Raw genomic sequence first — 20,584 nt, 5'->3', positions numbered from 1 at the left:
ACTGATTTGACAAAGAAGAGGGCCCCAAACATTGTGGTATGGACTGATAAGACAGGATTCTGCATTTAGTCACTTGAAACAGGCCCTTACGTCCGCACCTCTTTTGAAAGCTCCTAACTTTTCCTTACCTTTCATCCTCCAGACGGACACTTCGGACACAGGCCTGGGGGCAGTGCTGAGCCAAAACGTCAATGGTACGGATCACCCCATTATGTTTCTGAGCCAGAAACTCTTGGACCGGGAGACCAGGTATGCAGCGGTGGAGAGAGAGGCTTTGGCGGTTAAATGGCCGATTACTCAGCTGAGGTACTACCTGCTGGGCCGGGAATTCACCCTTGTCATGGACCATGCTCCTTTTCAGTGGATGGCCCTGCACAAGGAGTCGAATCCGCGGGTCACAGGGTGGTTTCTTGACCTTCAGCTGTACAAGTTTTTGCTTGTTCATCGTCGAGGCACTCTTCATGCCAACGCTGATGCCCTCTCTCGGGTTCACGACCTCTCGGTCTGGGTTGCCCGACCCGACGGGTCTGGGCTGAATGGGGGACCTTGTCACACACGTACACATGGGAGGCAGCTAAAGGGCTTGAGTAAGGACAGTTCCGAGACATACCGGGATGTGGCAGAGTGCACTCACTCTTTTTCTCCCTTGCCTGCAAACCATTCATGGGAGAATCCACCTAGCCTCTTGACGTCACTTCCGGGACCAAGCCAATGGAAGGATACCCTGCCCGCTCTGGCCCCTGTGATGTCACGTCCGGGCTTGCACCAATGGCAGAAGACCTACATGAGCCCGACCCCTTTGACTTCACTTCCTGTCTTCCCCTTTAAAAGCCTCCACCTTTTCCCTATTCCATCAGTTCAGTTTTGGACTTGGTTTTGTTCAGTCACAGTACCAGTGTATGGGCCAGCCATGATATCCAGCAAGTTTGGAGGGATCCCGTGAAGTTTCAGAATGTCCCACAGGGCAGCGCAATTAACTGTGTCAAAAGCTTTATTAAAATCGACAAAGGCTGCAAATAAATTCTGCCAAAATTTGCACATTTGCACTCAATGAGATCACTTACTGTAATAATAATAATGACTACAATAATTATTAAATAATCATAATAATGACTACAAAATAATCCATCCATCCATTTTCTAACCCGCTGAATCCAAATAATGACTGCAATAAAATATTTCACAGAAACTGCACAAAAAACTTTTCAAGATGTGTCTCACACACATGGCTAGTACAAATATTACACTCATACAAGATACACCTCACACCCCTATGCTGCCTACAAACACTAATGGAACACTGGAGAACAACACTGCAACACAGCTCTCTTTGGGTCTGTCTTGCTCTCAACACATTACCAGATTGAACAACACACAATGCAGATACAAAAACAAAAACCAACACAAACAATATGCCCTATCACATCTATTCTATACGGACAATATTTCTAGAAATAAACACAATGTAGTCATGAGACATACACATTGGACCAGACAAATGTAATAAAATTAATGTAGAAAACAGACTCCTTAGAGCAGTGTTTCCAAACATTAGTCCTGGGGGCACACTGAGGCTGCAGGTCTTTGTTCTAACCAGCTTCTGCTTTTAATTGGACTCCTGGGCTAATTAAGTGGTGTTATTTCCCAAGTTCTGTGTTTTGGGAACCATATAGAAATTGGCTTGGTTATATATATATATATATATATATATATTGTAGCAGATAGAGGCGTGGTCCACCTCTAACACCCTCAGGTACCACTCTGAACACCAGGTGAAAGTATAATACTTATTATTTTTATTACTATATAGTGCAACAAGCACCCTCCACTCCACACTCATAAACCACAAATAACAACACTACAATTTTCTCTCCTCCTCGCCCAGACACTTCGCCCTCCTACCTCCCAGCTCAGCTCACTGTCTGGACCTTCCCACAATCCTTTTATACACCCTGACCCGGAGGTGTTCCTGTCCAATCAGTCCACAATTCCTTATACCTTCCGGGTCAGGGCAAACAGTTCTTTTCTTCACCCCAGGAGCACGTCGTTTCTTCCCGTCACATGACTATGACGTACTCCTGGGTTATAGGGCACATGCGAGCCTATGAGCCCCCCTACAGCGACGCCTGGTGGCCCCCAAGGTATCCAGCAGGGCTGTGTAAAAACACTACAAAGTCCATGATGCCCTGCTGGAACTCCGGGCATGATCATGCTGTCGGGGCGGCTCCTCCTGGCGCCTGGGGTGAGGGCGGAGTAACATGCCGGCAATCCACCACAATATATATATATATATATATATATATATATATAAAATACAACCATATATTAAAATGTACCAAGCAGTTATATGGGGATAATGTATTTTTTTCTTTATAACAGTATTTTCATCTTGATTTTCACTCTGCCTTTCTAGGTGTTCTAATTGTTTAATTAATCCATTATTTACTAATTAGTGAGTCTGATGCTAAAGTAGTTGCAGCCTTTGATTATTCAGTGTTGTTTGCCAGCGTGTCTGCTCTGCTCATTTTCAATTGACATTAATAAGATACAACAAAGGGGGAAAACTGCACAGAGAAAGGGCAAAATATAATGAAATCAACAGAAGTGAGTCCATAGCAAAAGCAGAAATATTTCTAAGTGTCTTATAAATGTATAAATCATGCTGTTGTGCTTTTCTGAATGTAGAATAAAATAAAAATAATACTGGCTAATTAAATGAGATCTCTTCTATCTGGTGTTGTCACTGATTAGGAATATGGTTGGAACAAAAACCTGCAGCCACAGTGTGCCCCCAGGACCAAGGTTGAGAAACACTACCTTAGAGAAGATGGGTATACTCTCGAAAATGTCAACTGAATTGAACTACACAGATATCTTGAGTTTCAAGTCAGGACATACTTATGCAACACAAAAATATTAAACATACTCTTACACAAAACACACGTCTTTCACAAATAATCTAAACACATCTACATGCATGTCGCAATACATACACCAAATTAATACTCACATATTCCTTCGGAGTTATACATTGGTCACAAACAGACCTACAAAAGACCACTACTGCACTCACAAGATACAAAAAACACCACCCCAAAGCAGCCATAGAATGACTCACTCAACTTTGTGCTGAAGGGTTACGGTACACATCCAGAACTGGTACTGCAATACAAACTAGTAGGTACATAGAGGTACACCCCACCACAGTACTAGAAAATGCAACACATAAGATATACTGGAATAGACAAAATTATTCACCATAACAGAGAAGATATAACACTGATAGACAAAAAAATAAAACTACATATATATTTTTGCAAATTTTGACATTCTCATACCAAAATCACACAAATACAGGCATTACATAAAACCCAATATACATATATAAAACTACAGAAAGCAGCCATTTTTAATACACATAGTGAGGAAATTCTTTAATACAAACATGATCCCCTAAATTATATACACATAGACCAGGGGTCCTCAATCACGGTCCTGGAGAGCCGCAGTGGCTGCAGGTTTTTGCTCCAACCCAGTAGTTTAATAAAAAGCACTTATTGCTGAAGTAACACTTCTGCTTCACATTAGTGATTTTGAGCCCTTATTGCTTAATTTTGTCTTAAACAGATATTTTAATTGCTCCTTATTATCAACTAGCAAAATACCCACGCTTCGCAGCGGAGAAGTAGTGTGTTAAAGAAGCAATGAAAAGAAAAGGAAACATTTTGAAAATAACGTAACCTGATTGTCAATGTAATTGTTTTGTCACTGTTGTGAGTGATGAGTGTTGTTGTCATATATATATATATATATAATATATATATACATATATTTACACACACACATCTATAAACATATATATATATATATATCACATCTATACATACTGCATATACATATATACATACATACATATCTACATATATACACACACAGCTATTTCATTATCAGTGCAATACGCTGCTTGTTAAAATGGTTGACTCCGCTCTTACGTGCAATAACAAATCAAATCATTCAGTTGTCTTTGCTCATATGTCATTTTAGAGCTGGACGCCTGGCATCTTTTTGGCCACAGGTTCGTTTCTGTTTGGTGTGAGGTTCTGTGTTGTGGAGATTCTCAGGATGGATTGCAGGTGCTCATCAGTGAGGCGACTCCTGTGTGCTGTTTTGTTAGTCTTTATCACTGAGAAGAGCTTCTCACACAGATATGTGCTACCAAACATGCACAAGGTTCGAGCCGCATGTAGACGGACTTTTTTTGTTCTTCAAAGTCACCAAAGCGCCGTGCAAACTCAGTGCGCTCAGTTTATCAGCAAAGTGCGTATTTGGGAACACCGTAGTGACGACTTGGTTTAACATTACTTGGCAACAGGGAAAGTGGGGCAAGTTGCACTGGTGCATTTGTGTCTCTCATAAAAGCAGCTTCACTTGAAATCACTTTGTGATTGTGCACGGTAAAACGTCCGCTGAAGTGTCAGATTCTTATTTAATTATTCTGCTTTCTGTATCTTCTGCATTGCATTCAGGTTACCCTGATGTTTTGTCTCATAGTGCCGTCTTAGATTAAATTCTGTAATTACAGCCACATTAGCTCCACAAATGAGACACACGGGTTCAGTAAACATATACTCAGCCTCCCATCGCTTTTTAAAGGCTCTATTTTCAGAATGAACTTTTCTCTTCAGCATCGTGTGAGCTAGCTTGCAATAAGTGTTGGCAAGGCAGCTGAAGCGCTGCATTATGGGATCTGTAGTTTATTGTGTTACCAGCGCTTCATATACCTGGGCCATTAATAACAATAATACAGTATATAAAATGATCTCGGGCGGATATAATTACGCCGTGCGGATGTGGCCCGTGGCCCTTGAGTTTGACAAATATGGACTAAATAGAACTTGAAAAGATATATTTTTGAAATGTGATCGCGCAATTCAGATAGAGTTGGCGCGCACTACAGCCTGCATGCCTCAATAAGTCATCCTCCCTCGCTCTTACTTTTTTACCGTTCATCTAATGAATACACTGAGTATGGCTTTACCAAAACAATCATTGATGGCGAATAAAGTATCCATTATTCGAGTATGTAGATCGGAATATATATATACATATATATATACCAGCGTATCGCAGCGGAGAAGTAGTGTGTTAAAAAAGCTAGAAAAAGAAAAGGGAACATTTTAAAAATAACGTAACATGACTGTCAATATACAGTATTTGTTTTGTGAGTGTTACTGAGTGTTGCTGTCATCAAGGATTTGATTATCATTATTTCTTTCAATCAGGTTCGTATTTGTAGGATGTGTTGTGTTCAAGTTACATTCCGTGTTTGTCAATCGTTGTAAAGATGACAGGTTTCTTTCATCGATTCGTTTCTTACTGCATCAATAAACAGCTCGTCTTCTTCTTTATCTGAGACCTGACACACTGCATGCACGGTTTTTTTACACTGTCTTCCTTTAGCGGGACATTGACTTTTTCCACCGTGTGCTTTGTTTCCGCAGTAGCTGGATTTATGAATATGCTTGTATGTATCAGGCGCTTCATATTTTTGCTGCCTTTTCAATTGTGTAATTCGGTTTTGTTCAGCTCTTTGGAACTGTTGCCTTTTATCTCTGCACTCGTCAGTTCCGTGAGCCGCTCGGTGTACATGCAACGAAGGTTCCCAGCTGTGCTGGTGCCATCTCGTGCTATGTCCGTGGCTGTATTTAATGTTACCTTAGTCCTGGCACTTAAAACTTTCTCTCGCAGTTTCGCTGAGTTTGTGTCAAACACCACCCTGACCATCTCATCTTCCTCTCCATAAGCACAGTCCTTCACCCGTGAATATTTAGTGGGAGTTTGCTATTGGATTGCCGCTGACGGACGGCCTTATATGGGCAGGCACTAAATTACAAACGCCAGCGCAGCCTGTCTATGAACTTAATTTAAAGTGTAGGTTTACATGCGTGCTTTGTTTCAGTAGCAGAACTCATGAATATGGTTGTATATGTCACTCGCTTCGCTTCTTATTGTTTAGCTGCCTTCTCAATTATATAATGCATGTTTTCTTCAGCGCTTTTTGAGGTCTTCCTGGTTTTCTATGTACTGCGTGATTACGTGGGAGGCGTGATGATGTCACACGAAACTCCGCCCCCACGGCGTTCAAGCTCATCTCCATTACAGTAAATGGAGAAAAACAGCTTCCAGTTATGACCATTACGCGTAGAATTTCGATATAAAACCTGTCCAACTTTTGTAAGGAAGCTGTAAGGAATGAACCTGCCAAATTTCAGCCTTCCACCCACACGGGAAGTTGGAGAATTAGTGATGAGTGAGTGAGTGAGTGAGTGAGTGAGTGAGTGAGTGAGTGAGTGAGTGAGTGAGTGAGTGAGGGCTTTGCCTTTTATTAGTATAGATAACATGCAAAGAGAGAGCAGCATTTCTCCATTTAGCTTATTTACATTTACACCTGTGTGTATTTATCTGCACTATTGGGTTTAATTAAATACTTGGAAGAAAAATGAAGAGAAAAAAGTGAAGGACTGAGAATTACTCGTCCATTTTAGCCTTCAAATCATTTGCATGATAGAAAGGGAAAGAAAATCTAGGATATGAGAATGACCTGACATAGCAGAGTTAATTTAATTTCATAGCTTGTTAGTGCTTTATTGGCAAGAATTGCTTTCTAATTAAGCAACCAGGTCAGAACAAAAACCCGCAGCCACTGCGGCTCCCCAGGACTGGGATTGAGGACCCCTGACATAGACCCAACACATAAAATTGCTCTTTATCTTTCATAGTCGGTAGCAAAGGGACTATCCCAGAAAATATACTGTACTTGAATAATAATAACAATAATACATTTTATTTATAATAAATAAACACAGCATAAATAAAGCACAGCATAACAACAGATAAAAAAGTATAAACCGAGTAAATAACAAAATGAAAAACAATATTACACAATCAATTTAAATATGCAAAAAAGCAGGATAATAAAAAAAAATGAAGCATGCAACATTTGATAGGGTATTCTTGATGAAACTGTTTTACTTATTGTAATATTTTCAGTCTAATAAATTTTAATTCTTAGTTAAATGTATTATAAAATCTCAACGCATAGCTTTAATACATTGATATAATGAACAATTAGGGCAGGTTAATAATTATTTGCAATATAAGGATTATATCAAATTATATCAGTATGGAAATATCAGATGAGACTATGAAATTCAGCTCTTAAAAGGGTTCCAATATGTCTCCAGAATTCTTCTGAATCTTCACTTCTAACGTTTTGCTGCTGCTGCTGCTACTCAAGAGTAAAGTAAATTGAAAAAAATTATGAATGGGAAAACTAATGTTTCTGAATGACTAAATCATCACACTTTACAAACACAATAAACAATTAACTGCTCTGCTTTGGCTTCTTGGTTATTTCAGAATCAACTGAAAGGTTAAGTAACCAAGAAATGTCAAAGTTTCTCAGGGATGACGATGCCCTACCAAACATTCATTGCTGTCATTTCTTTTGATACATGCCTGCCAAGATCATATCAAATTCTGGCAAAAAATCCACCTTCAATGATAACAACAGGCAGGACAGCTCTTGACTTAGCTTTGTGTTTATGTTTTTCTTTCTTCCTATCTTTTATTTTCACTATTGGCCTCTCCTCCATTTCATTAGATTTTTTTCTTTCTTTGTATTTATATTTTTCACACCCTCTTTTTGTTGAACAACTTTCCGTTTCATTTATCTGTTCTCTCTTTAGACATTATTTATTTCGATGAATTCATAAATAGTTCTCCAAGGAAACAATGCAGACAATCAGTCTAAAAAGCACTGCAATGTCTGATTCAAAGTCTGCCATATTCAGGCTTATTTTAAACTGTGAGTGTTAATTAACTGTTAAGGTTTAACCACTACTTATTGGCATGACTCTCATTGCCTAATAAAATGACTATGAACTTATACTATTCCAAGAGTAATGAAATGCTAAGTATAGGCAGTCCCCGGGTTACGTACGAGATAGGGACTGCAGGTTTGTACTTCAGTTGTCAGAACAGGTACATCTATACTAATAAAAGGCAAAGCCCTCACTGACTGACTGACTGACTACTGACTGACTGACTGACTGACTCATCACTAATTCTCCAACTTCCCGTGTAGGTAGAAGGCTGAAATTTGGCAGGCTTATTCCTTACAGCTTACTTACAAAAGTTAAGCAGGTTTCATTTCAAAATTCTACGCGTAACGGTCATAACGATCGACAACGTCCGCCATGTTGAACTTTCTTATTTATGGCCCCATCTTCACGAAATTTGGGAGTCGGCTTCCCTGCACTAACAGAAAACGCTGTATGTACTTATTTCAGTGGTATGACGCCACTGTCGGCTGCCATATTGAACTTTCCAACGTCACTAATTCTCCAACTTCTCGTGTAGGTAGAAGGCTGACCCCATCTTCACGAAATTTGGTAGGCGGCTTCCCTGCGCTAACCGAAACCGATGTACATACTTATTTCGGTGGTGTGACGCCAATGTCGGCCGCCATATTGAACTTTCCAACGTCACTAATTCTACAATGTCCCGTGTAGGTAGAAGGCAAAAATTTGGCATGCTCATTCCTTACAGCTTACTTACAAAAGTTAAGCAGGTTTCATTTAGAAATTCTACGCGTAACGGTCATAACGATCGACAACGTCCGCCATGTTGAACTTTCTTATTTAGGGCCCCATCTTCACGAAATTTGGTAGGCCGCTTCCCTGCGCTAACTGAAACCGATGTACGTACTTATTTCGGTGGTATGACGCCACTGTCGGCCGCCATATTGAACTTTCCAACAGTCTTTGTTACTTATGATGCCATCTTCAAGAAATTTGGTACGTGTGTTCCCAACGTTAACTGAATCCTATTTACGTACATATATACGTCCATAGCCTGCAGCTCGGTCAAAGTGTGAGGCGGTGTTGGGTCCCCCATCCCAACACCTCCCACGTTGTTGGCTGCCTGTCTATATAAGGCCATCTGTCGCTCCAGTCTCTATATTCCCTTCCTTGCTTCGCCACGGGATTCACGTCTCCCTGCTGATAACTGCAGCCTTTTTATTTAATCCACGGCTTCTCTGCTATTTTATTGTTCGTTTATTACGATTATAGCTATTGTGTAGGTATTTTAGACTTACTTTACATTGTTCAGGTACCCATTTCCTTTATCATTCCAACCGTACCCCCATTAACATGTCTATCGAGGTGATCACCATCGATCAAAGAACTGTCGCTTACTGAGTGGTTTCCATGCCCGGAGATGGCACTTACCTTTTCCATTCTCTTTGTTACATATTGCACGGCTACATCAGGATCACTCTTGATATCCGGAGGAACATTGTGTCTTATGTATTAAATGACTGGGACATGTTCAAGGTGTGGGCCGATGACGGTACAGGAGATAATTATTCTACACAGGAGCACTAGAAGAGTGAAATGCTTAAGCCCTTCACCTATGGATCTGCATGTGAGTTGATGGCTGCCGCTGAATTGTTCGGTTGTCGCTTTCAAGTGTACCGAAATGGCCAAATATTTTACACCTTTCGACAACCGCCAATGCCTCTTAAACATCTTAGATTGACAGGTGACGATTTCAGTAGTGGACACTTTGATGTTTATGAATGTTTAAACTCTCAAAAGCTGGATGTGATTTTATCGATGAAACCAGTTGTATGCTTACAACACTTCACAGATGCCGAATGTCACTTCAACACAACAAGTCCTGCAAATACTGTCGTAATTGAAACAAACCATGAAACTCAAACCGATTATGACAGCAGCAATTCAAGCTGTGAGATTTGAAACAAGATTACTGTTCACATGGCCAACTGTACGTTGCATACTCAAGAGTAAGCTCAGTGCACAGCTTGGTCATATTACAACCGGAGGGCCGAACTGACAATGAGGTATACAAAGAGATCCTTAACAAATAATTATTGGTATATTTTCCCTCAGTTTAAAAAGGTTTAATTTTCTTCTTAATAAAAATTTTAAGGCAGTACTTCGCGGCTGCGAAGCGCGGGTATTTTGCTAGTTATTTTAATAAATGCTATTGTTGACTGTAACCAAGTGCTCTGCCAATGAATGATGGAGTTTCAACTCTCTCTGACCTTTTTATTATTTCTACTTTATTCTCAATGGTGATGGTTTTTCTCTTCTTTACTGTATCACCAGCACTTGCATCAGATTTGTGTTTCTGAGACATTCTTGAAAGGTGAAGACAAAAGGTTAAGACGAGCTCTTCTGCACAGCGCTGTACACGCTATCACAGCAGGAAGGCACCAGTCGTCAACACGTCTGATGTACTGACAAGAGACAACTTCCTGCTATGTGCATAACAGTACAAGCAGGCTTAGCTATAGAGAATGAATGGGGACGGCGAGGGGCGATTCACCACCCGCCCACCACACAGTCACCTCCACTACAGTATGTTGCCTGCAGCGTCCGCCCACCAAGAAAGGCGGGTAGTGAATCGCCCATCACTGCCCACATTCAACAGGCAGCCACCCTACAATGCTACGCCCTGCTGCCTCATTCACCCTCAATGTCCTCCGTTCAGCTACAACCGGATCAACGGTTGCAGCATCACCGGCTGCCCATCAAGAACGAATGGGGCAGCCGTGTATGGTGGGCTGGCAGTGAAACGCCCCCCTCTGCTCCATCTAGCCTGCATCCAGTCAGGAGCAGTAGCTGCGGCGGCGTGGTGGGCGGGCAGCGTGCCGCCCCATTAAGCCTCCGTCCTGCAAACGAGCGATAGCTGTGGCCCTGGTGACTATGGACCATGGGTCACCGCTTGCCGCAGGGAGCCGCCCGAGGGACACTACATTACGCGAGCAGCGAAATTGTCCCCCTCCAGCCTCCATTCAGCCTCCACTTGCAGCGTCCCCAGGCCGAAGATGACGGAGCGTCAGTTACTGAGGCGCATGCGAAGCAGCTGCGGCCCCGTTCATAAGTCGTAAGTCGGATGTCCGTAACTTGGGGACTACCTGTATTCGAAAAACTGAAACCCATATGAAGGTAAAAAATGTCCTGCATATCATGCTCCTTCAAAACATTACACTACACTACTCAAGTTGTCATACTTTTGCTTGTTTGTCTTGTTTCAAACAGTTTTATCTGATAAACCGTTTCACTAATTTGCCAATCTACTGCATGTCAACCATACAACTACCTAAAAAGTAGAGATGCACGTATACAACTCATTGGCACTGGTGCCAGTGTGACTGCACTCACTAGGAACTTGTACTCGCTTAGCTCTGTCCTATGACATTTTTCAAATACCAGTCAAGCACTCGATTTAAAAGTCAAATTTTAGACAGACCAAGCATAAAATTTAAAAGGTGCAAAATTGTAAGGTGGCTTAAAATACTGTAAATCAGTAAGTCTCTAGAATATTATTCTCATACAAAAGACAGGAAGAGTATGTAATAGTGTAAAAACCAAAGGCAATTGTTTTTTTTCCAGAGAAATTATATCATTGTCTGTACAGAACAATTATTATTAAACACATGACAATTGCATATCAGTGAGATTTCATTGCATGTCTAATTTTTGTGTAAATGCCAGGTCATTGCAAATACAAAATTTACTTCAACCAGACCTACCACAGAAAAGTTTGAAGTTAGAATATATACACAATCTAAAACAATGTGGAAAAAAATGAAAGCTGTAAATCTTTCCAATCAGCTTCACTGTGTCATTTGCTGGAGGACTGACCTGTACTATTAGACACATAACCACATTTGGTCAGCTGCCAAACTTTATAAGGAAGTGTCACTAATGAAGAAACAATTATTATACACTTAACACCAACTAAAAATAAAATAATATGCATAGAAAAACAAAGGTTTATTTTTCTAATCACAAATTGTCACTCTGTTGATTCCCACTGTGATGGCATTGACATCTCTTTCAATGTATGAGTGTCAATTTTACATACAGTACTGTATATATTTTGTTCATAACAGGTGGAGTGGTGGCTCTGAGGATAGGGATCTGTACCAGCAATCAGAAGGGTGCCAGTTTGAATCTCATAAATGCCAGAAGAGATTCCACTATTTTGGGCCCCTGAACAAGGCCCTTAACCTTCAATTGCTCTGTCCTGGGTATGATGTTAACCTGCACCCAGCCCTGCAAGCAGGTCCTTCAACTTGTAGGGAAAACATGTGGGTTGGTTGCAGGATTGGCACTGTAGCCACCGCAAAAACCATTCCATTTCATTCAAACTAGTGTGGTGTTGAGGTGTCACCTGTTGCATGGCTGTGCTCAGGTCATAATCTGGGATCCTGAGATGTTTCGTTGTGTGGTGGGTGCGGCAACTTGCTATATAAGAGCATGTTCTCAATCTCCTCCTATATGTCTGCACTGATCTGCTGCTGCCTTTAATTTTTCTTGTCACCCCCTGATGCTTCAATCTCTTGTTTTGTTTGAATCACCTTTAATTATCTACCAGGTACACTTTATTTCTCCAAATAAACCTCAAATGCAAACAAAATAACATCTATTGCTTAGAAGTTTTTCAGAGAGAAAAACTAAGCAATCAACCATGAAAAATTAAAATTTGTACAGTAGAGAAGCTTCAAGAGGAACTGCCAATTCTGTAAATGTTAATACTAGCAATTTAAATATCAGAATATTAATTATTTGTGTATGTTTAGTGGTTAGCTTATATTTGCATTACCCATAAATACTGATAAGAAGGGAATACTTAAAGAATATCACAATGCAACCTTTTGGTATATTCTGTTATTTCATTTGAAAAATATGTAAAGACTCTTGGTGCTTCCATTTATATTTTTGTCCAAAGCTATTGAAGAATACCCAATTTGCACTGCTTCTTGACAAAAAAAACTCTATATTTTGTCAGGATAAATCTAACAGTAGGATAAAATGTCACGTTTTGTGCACAGAGGTTCCAGTTTTGTGAATGGCTGCTTTTTCAAGTGTCACCCTTTTTCAAGTTGCAGTTGTCTAATGTGTTCCATTAAGCACCTGTGTATGAGTTATAAACACTTCATGCTTTAAAAAGGCATCATATGCAAAAAGAATATATATATATATATATATTGTGGTCCCCGGCCGGGCTCCCAGGAGGACTAGAGGAGGGCTTGTGCCTCCTCCAGACCGCGAGGGGGCGTCCGTCCTGGTTATGTTGGGGGCCTCGGGTACAGGGCTTGGAAGCCCAGCCCTGTAGGGACCTGTGGCCACCACCAGGCGGCGCCCCGGTGCCGGAATATCCCGTGTGGTCCCGGCCGGGGCGCCCAGGAGGACCAGAGGAGGGATTGTGCCTCCTCCAGACCGCAAGGGGCAATCGCCCTGGTTGTATTGGGGGCCACCGCCAGGCGGCACCCAGGTGCCTGAAGAACCCTGGAGCCCAGCACTTCCGCTACACCAGGAAGTGCTGGGGAAGACGACAGGGACACCGGACGGCTTCCGGGTGCGCAGCCGGCACTTCCGCCACACTAGGGTGTGGCTAGGACTGATGGCCGGGAAGCAGCTGGAGCCCATCCGGGTTCCCATTTAAGGGGCCGCCTCCCTCCAGTCAAAGACAAGAGTTGGGTGGAAAAGTGGCAATGTTTGGAGAAGGGAGGAGGCAGTAAGAAGAAAAGAAAGAGAGAGAGAGAAAAAAGAGAAGAAGAGAAGGCATTGGAGTGGCCTGGATTGAGGGGTATTGGGGATTAGTGAGCTGAATTGTAAAAAGAGATGAAGAATAAATGTGTGTTTGTGGGTGACATTATCTTGTCTGCCTGTCTGTGTCCGGGGCAAGGTTCACTATATATATATATATATATATATATATATATATATATATATATATATATATATATATATATATATATATATATATATATATATATATATATATATAAAATAACATATATAAATATATAAAAAAACAGAACTTGAGAGCCACTGTATTAGGCAGCAGAGTTAAACATAACGTAACCATCCATCCATCCATTATCCAATCCACTATATCCTAACTACAGTCAACACAGGGCGCAAAGCAGGAAGCAAACCCTGGGCAGGTCGCCAGCCCACCGCAGGGCACACACACACACCCACACACCAAGCACACACTAGGGACAATCCACCTAACCGGAATGTCTTTGCACTGTGGGAGGAAACTGGAGTACCCGGAGGAAACCCACGCAGACACGGGGAGAACATGCAAACTCCACGCAGGGTGGACCTGGAAAGCAAACCTGGGTCTCCTAACTGCAAGGCAGCAGCACCACCCACTGCGCCACCATGCCGCCCTAACATAAGCATGCGTCTCCAATTATCAAATGTGTTTTAAACCAGAGTTAACATCACCTGCGTAAATATTAATTAAACATGTAATTAGATAGAAACTACCATGTCATCTTTTGGAAGCTGCTAATGAAATAATCATTACAAGATTACCTATGTATGTAATCCTGCTAGTGAATTACTAATCACTTACAAATCACTTACATCTTATTCAGATTACATCAGACCCTCATATAGACAGCAACCAAAGGAAAAAAAATTAACATGGTGTAATCACTCAAAATAGCGTAACCAAAAGATAATAATAGGTCATAACTGCTCATAACTGAAGACATCATTAATAAAGGTATATGAGATACTACAGAAAACTGTGAATTATTCCTTAAAAACAGGGTATAGGAGGCAGTCTTGGTGCAAAAGAATTGTCTGTGTCTTAACATCAGCAAAAGCAAGGAACTGCTTATTGACTTTCACCGCACCCAACAGCCTCAATGTCTAGTCAAGATTCAGAAGGTGGAAGTAGAGGAGGTGCACTCCTATAAATACACAGAGGTCTGAATTAATGACAGGTTGGACTGGTCTCATAACACAGAGGAACTATTTAAGAAAGGGAAGAGCACGCTCTTTATACTTAAGAGACTGTGTTCTTTTTATATTGGGTAATGACATCCTTTATATATTCTAATATTCTGGGGTGGCCAGTGCAATTTTCTATGCTGTAGTGTGCTGAGCTGGTAACATCACTTCAAGAGAGGCCCACCAGATTTACAAGCAAACTAAAAGGGTGGGCTTGGTCATGGGACACACTCTGGACCCCTTGGAAGTCGTAGCAAAGGAGAGAATTAAAACAAAGCTGGGCACCATTATGAACAATGCTGTACATCCTCTCTCCGACACACTAAAACTTAGGACTTTCAGCCAATAAATTATTCAGCAGAAGTGTGTCAGGAAAAACTATGGGGGGCTCCCTTATAACAACAGCAATACACCTGCATAATGCCTCACTGTGACTGTGACAGCCTAGTCAGAACTTTTCTTTCTTTCTAATTTTCTTGCTTTACAATCATTCTGGTGTATGTTCAGACCAACCTGTGTATGTATATTTTTTTAATTATTTACTTAATTCTTTATCTATTCATTTATTTATTTATCCATCCATCCATCCATTTTCTAACCCGCTGAATCCATACACAGGGTCACGGGGGTCTGCTGGAGCCAATCCCAGCCAACACAGGGCACAAGGCAGGAACCAATCCCGGGCAGGGTGCCAACCCACCGCAGTATTTATTTATTTATTTAAAGAGTTTCTGTAAAAAACAAATTTCCCTCTGGGGACAAATGAAGTTCTATCTATCTATCTATCTATAAAAAAATGAATTAATTTTTTTATATTATTTACAGAATAGCGCATAATTTTCTCATTGTGTTGTTAGGATTTTTTCAGCTGGGCAAAATAAGCTGGCAATATTGAAGTGGAGTGTCATTACAATAGATAATTCATAACCGTCATTTATCTTAATCCTTTAATTAATTTAAAAAAGAGCATGGCCTACCCCAGGAGCAACTATCAAATGTGTGACTAGATATAAATCATGGTACTGATGTGAACTGGTTAGTTAAATGATCAGCTTGAAATTGCTACCTGGACTAATTCGGAAAAGCAACCAATAAATGTGAGATTGTTAAATATCTAAGAGTGGCGAGATATATTCTTCTCAGAGACATCACACTGCAAAAATGACTTGTTCACCACTATAGTAAATAAAAAGAAACTAGTCTTCCTTCAACTGTCCAATATCTCTTAGTCCTTGACTAAGTGCTGCTTTCAAGGCATACTGCAAAGTACGGGGAGACTGAGATTTATTCATGCATCCATTTTTTGAGTCTACTCATGTCCATCACTTGATGCAAAGCAGGAACCAAAAATGCCTGTGATGTCAGTCCATAGTGGGATACAAACACACACACACTTACTATCACACTTCTCATACTTATTTAGAGTTACCATCCAACCTTACATGCTGAACTTTGTGATCCATCCATTTTCATAACCTGCTTATCCAGGGCAGGATTGAGTCTATCCTGGCAAGCATCGGGCACAAGGCAGGAACAATCCCTGGATTGGGCGCCAGACACATGAATGATCCACACAAGCAGCACTCAAAGCAGAAACTGCCATCTCTCTGTTCCAAGGCAGCAGCACTACCACTACGCCACCGTGCCACCCCTACTTTGAGATATGTTTGGAAAATGGGGTACTCCGATAAGACCTACACCAACATACAGAATACACAAAGCATGAATCCATGATTGCCACAAGTATATTTTCCAGCGTGACCAATTCCTAAAATAAAATATTAGCTTACAGCTCATCACTGAACTGTGCTTTCCAATTCACCAGTCTATTCGGTTTCTGCACCTGGTCAGGATTACATAGAGGCAAATCAATGGGTGACCCGGCATCACCGTGCTTTATGGTGCATTCATGTTGGCTTAACGTAATGCACTGTTGCCAATATTGGCAGTGCTTAAGCTATACCGACTGCAAATTGAACCGATTCAGCACGTCGTACTGGTGTTGTAAAATCAATCTTGGCCAGTGGTTACTCCACCATTCTAGCAATATTAAAATCACAGTTCTTAATCATTATGAATTCTCTGTTGTTCTTTCATTTTGCTTTTGAAAGGATTTTAGTTCACGTGTAGCCTTTTATCTAATCTTTACTGATACGTGTCGTACTCCAATAACACTGCTGTTCTGCTAATGCAAGTATACTTATCAGCATTTTTGTTTAAACGTGTATCATTTTTTATTTCAAAAGGCACAAAGCTTAGCCCGAGTTCTGTCCTTACCCGGGTTCCCCGCCTCTCACCGCTTATAACTAAGCGAAGTCCTCGCCGCCGCACAAGGCATGCACACACACCACTGCACGGCCTTCCAATGGTGGTTACGCATGACTTGTAATTCAACACTGAATGGTATTGTTTGTAGCTGTCAAAAAGACTCTTCACTTGTGAAATACAGATATTCAACATTTAACACTATACTCTGCCGATCGAGCCTCTCCTTCAAAAGTCCAGCGATCCCCGCCAGCCGTGCGGCGAGCACACCACCTGACAGTGCCTGCGCCAAAGTCTTACCTCCTGGGGACACCGCACTTGTACGCCTGGGTGACAGCTTGTCCTCCTGTTTAGAGACTGCAGACCTTCGGCCGCCGTCAAATTAGCATTCGACTGCCGGCAATAGACGAACTTCAGCGACAACACCCCTCAGGAAACTACGCTCCTCCCAGCGCCACTCCTGTCCTGCCCCGCGAGTCTACAGATGTACTTGTAGCCGGCACGTGTTACGCCAGGATAACAGTTCATTCTTTGGGCTCCGATATTCCTTATTGAAATGGTTTGTGCAGAAAAGTGGGAATAAACAATTGTGAGCGTTATAAATATATGTGAAGACGAAGTGACGGAGGCGATGGGGCAGTCGAGGAAATGTTTGGAAATTCAACACACAAAAATGAAAGTGGAAGTAATCCAAAGGATTAGAGAGTTGTTGCCATGGGTACGAAAAGGCACGAAAGGCGACCGTGAAGGCAACCAAAGCATATTCATTTCCTCATAAGTTCATCCGGAAACTCCCTGAAATGTCCGAAATTAGATGAGGAGAAAAGATATTTTTTTCCGAAAATGCAAAATTGTCATGTAAAAAAATAAACACACATCGGTGTTAGATAATGTAATGTGTCACAAAGTTAGACTTGGTACTTAAAAGCTTCCCAATCAAAATGGACTTTTAGTGTCCTGTCATTTCAGATTTAGAATCTCTTTTATTCACCAGTAGTTAAAGTACAGCCACCCCTAGTAAAGGACCCCACGACCCTGCCTAACTATGGAGGAATATTTCGGACAAAATGAAATAAATAAATAAATGCGTAAATAAATAAAAGTACTGTGAAATGTGAGCATAAATAAATAAATGTGTCATGAAATGAGAGCCTTAATAAATAAATATGTCCTGAAATGAGAGCATAAATAAATAAATGTGCCACGAAATATGTTTTTCGTTGCTTATTTATTTATTTCATTTTGTCCGTAACATTCCTGCAAACCGTCATGAAATACGGCTTGAAATAAAACTGTCACTTTCACTCGTCAAAGTTGAGAGGGTGGGCTCTAACACGCCCTCCAGTTACTGATTGGTGAATCGATAGCACAAGAGTTAATTAGAAAAATGCTTACTACTGCCGATGAAATGGATTCTGCCGAAGATATTACGTATTTCACAGAGAGAATTGAAGATTTATCGGAAGAAATTACAATGTTGGCGGCCCTTTTAGAACTGAGTATTTGACCCTTGTTTTACGAGTAGAAAGTCAGTTGCATATTCGCAGCTACTTTTTCAAACAACTGTACAGCTCTGTTCAGTGGTAAAGTTGTTCAGTTCAAAATATTAGGTGGAGCTGCTTTGGGCATTCCATGTCAAAGTACCTAAACTAATACAGCCGTTGCAGCTTACCGTATATCAAACTGGCTCATTCGCCTTGTGATTGTCTTCTCTGATACACCATACAGATCTGCAATCTGTTGTACTTTTAAACCGCATAACAGAAGGTGTTCTATTGACTCAGCTGGAATGTCAAAGGATGGACGTCCAGAGCAGGGTACTGCATCACCTGAACTGAAGTGTAGTAGAGTCCGTTCCACCTGTTCTTCGATAATTTCAAAAACAGTTTCATCTATATCGGAGTCTAAAAGGGCCGCCAACATTGTAATTTCTTCCGATAAATCTTCAATTCTCTCTCTGAAATACGTAATATCTTCGGCAGAATCCATTTCATCGGCAGTAGTAAGCATCGATTCACCAATCAGTAACTAGAGGGCGTGTTAGAGCCCACCCTCTCAACTTTGACGAGTGAAAGTGACAGTTTTATTTCAAGCCGTATTTCATGACGGTTTGTAGGAATGTTACGGACAAAATGAAATAAATAAATAAGCAACGAAAAACATATTTCGTGACACATTTATTTATTTATGCTCACATTTTACAGTACTTTTATTTATTTACGCATTTCATTTTGTCCGAAATATTCCTCCATACCTAACACCCAGTCCATGCATGCAATGAAAAGAGTCTTGAAACACTTCTGCTGAATAATTTGTTGGCTGAAACACCCTAGTGTTAGTGTGTCAGAGGGAGGACATAAAGCATTGTTCATAATGGCACTGAGTTTTGTTTTCATTCTCTCCTTTGCTACTACCTTCAGGGGGTCCAGAGTGTGTCCTATAAATGAACTTGCCATTTTAATAGCTCATTATTTCGGTGGCCTCTGTTGAAGTAATGTTTCCTGCCCAGCACACCACAGATTACAAAATTGCACTGGCCATCAAAGAGTTATAGAAGATGTGATGGATGTCACTTTCCACATTAATGGAACGCAGTCTCCTGAGAAAAAAAATATGCAGCTCTGCCCTTTCTTATATACAGAAGTTCTTCTGTGTTGCAAGTCCAGTCCAACCTGCCATTGATGTGGACCCCAAGTACTTGTAGGAGAGGACCACCTCTACATCCACCCCATGAACAGACATAGAGGCTCTTTGGTGCGGCAAAATTCAATAACCAGTTCCTTGGTTTTGCTGATGTTTAGTTGCAGACAATTCTCTTTGCACCAACAACCAAGTTGCCCACCTGACTCCTTTCCTCTGTCTCATCCCCCTTATCAATACACCCCATAAGTGCAGAATCATCTGAGAGTTTCAGCAAGTGAGATGACGTGGTGTTATGTTTAAAGTTTACAGAGTAAATAGAAAAGGAGCCAGAACTCTTTATTGTGGTATTCCACATACAAATATCATACAGAACATTTGTGAACAGTTGTAGAATAGTGCAATTAGAAAAGAAATGTGCAACTAAGTTGCAAATGAAAGCGTTTGTGTGTGTATAGTGCCTTATAAAAGTAGTCAGCAGCCACTACTCTGGGAGCAAGAGTCGGGTAGGAGAAGACATAGCTTGCCAGGCGGAGTGGAGGAAAAGAGAGAAGAACAGAGAGAGAGAGAAGTGTGCTTTCTGTACTGTGACAGTGTTTGTGATTGTGCTGTACATGTGGGAAATGCGGGAAGGCATTTCCCATGAGAGAAAGAAAGAAAAATAAAAGCATGTGTTTGTACTTGTGTCCTTGCCTGTCTGTGTCGGGTAAGGAGGCTGGTATGCCCCCTGGTGGTCCACAATATAAAGAAAATAGCAATACCTATTTATTGACTTATATCTAACTTGTCTACTTTTTGTAACTGCCTATTTTTTAATTCAGAATTTC

At 41.0% G+C, this 20,584-nt stretch overlaps 1 long non-coding RNA gene across 2 annotated transcripts in view; it reads right to left on the bottom strand.

Moving 5' to 3' along the window:
- LOC120538793 overlaps positions 1 to 17,700 on the bottom strand; it is a 136,697-nt gene extending 118,997 nt beyond the window's left edge. The window contains exon 1 of one of the 2 annotated variants that reach the window (XR_005635510.1): positions 17,418 to 17,700. This is a non-coding gene — a long non-coding RNA (uncharacterized LOC120538793). The remainder of the gene's footprint in view (positions 1 to 17,417) is intronic. The other variant, XR_005635512.1, reaches the window with a different exon arrangement.
- Between the last annotated feature and the right edge of the window lie 2,884 nt (positions 17,701 to 20,584).

Source organism: Polypterus senegalus, chromosome 11, assembly GCF_016835505.1.
Source record: "Polypterus senegalus isolate Bchr_013 chromosome 11, ASM1683550v1, whole genome shotgun sequence".
In the NCBI taxonomy this organism is placed as follows: domain Eukaryota; kingdom Metazoa; phylum Chordata; class Cladistia; order Polypteriformes; family Polypteridae; genus Polypterus; species Polypterus senegalus.
This window is presented reverse-complemented; position numbering and strand designations above follow the sequence as displayed.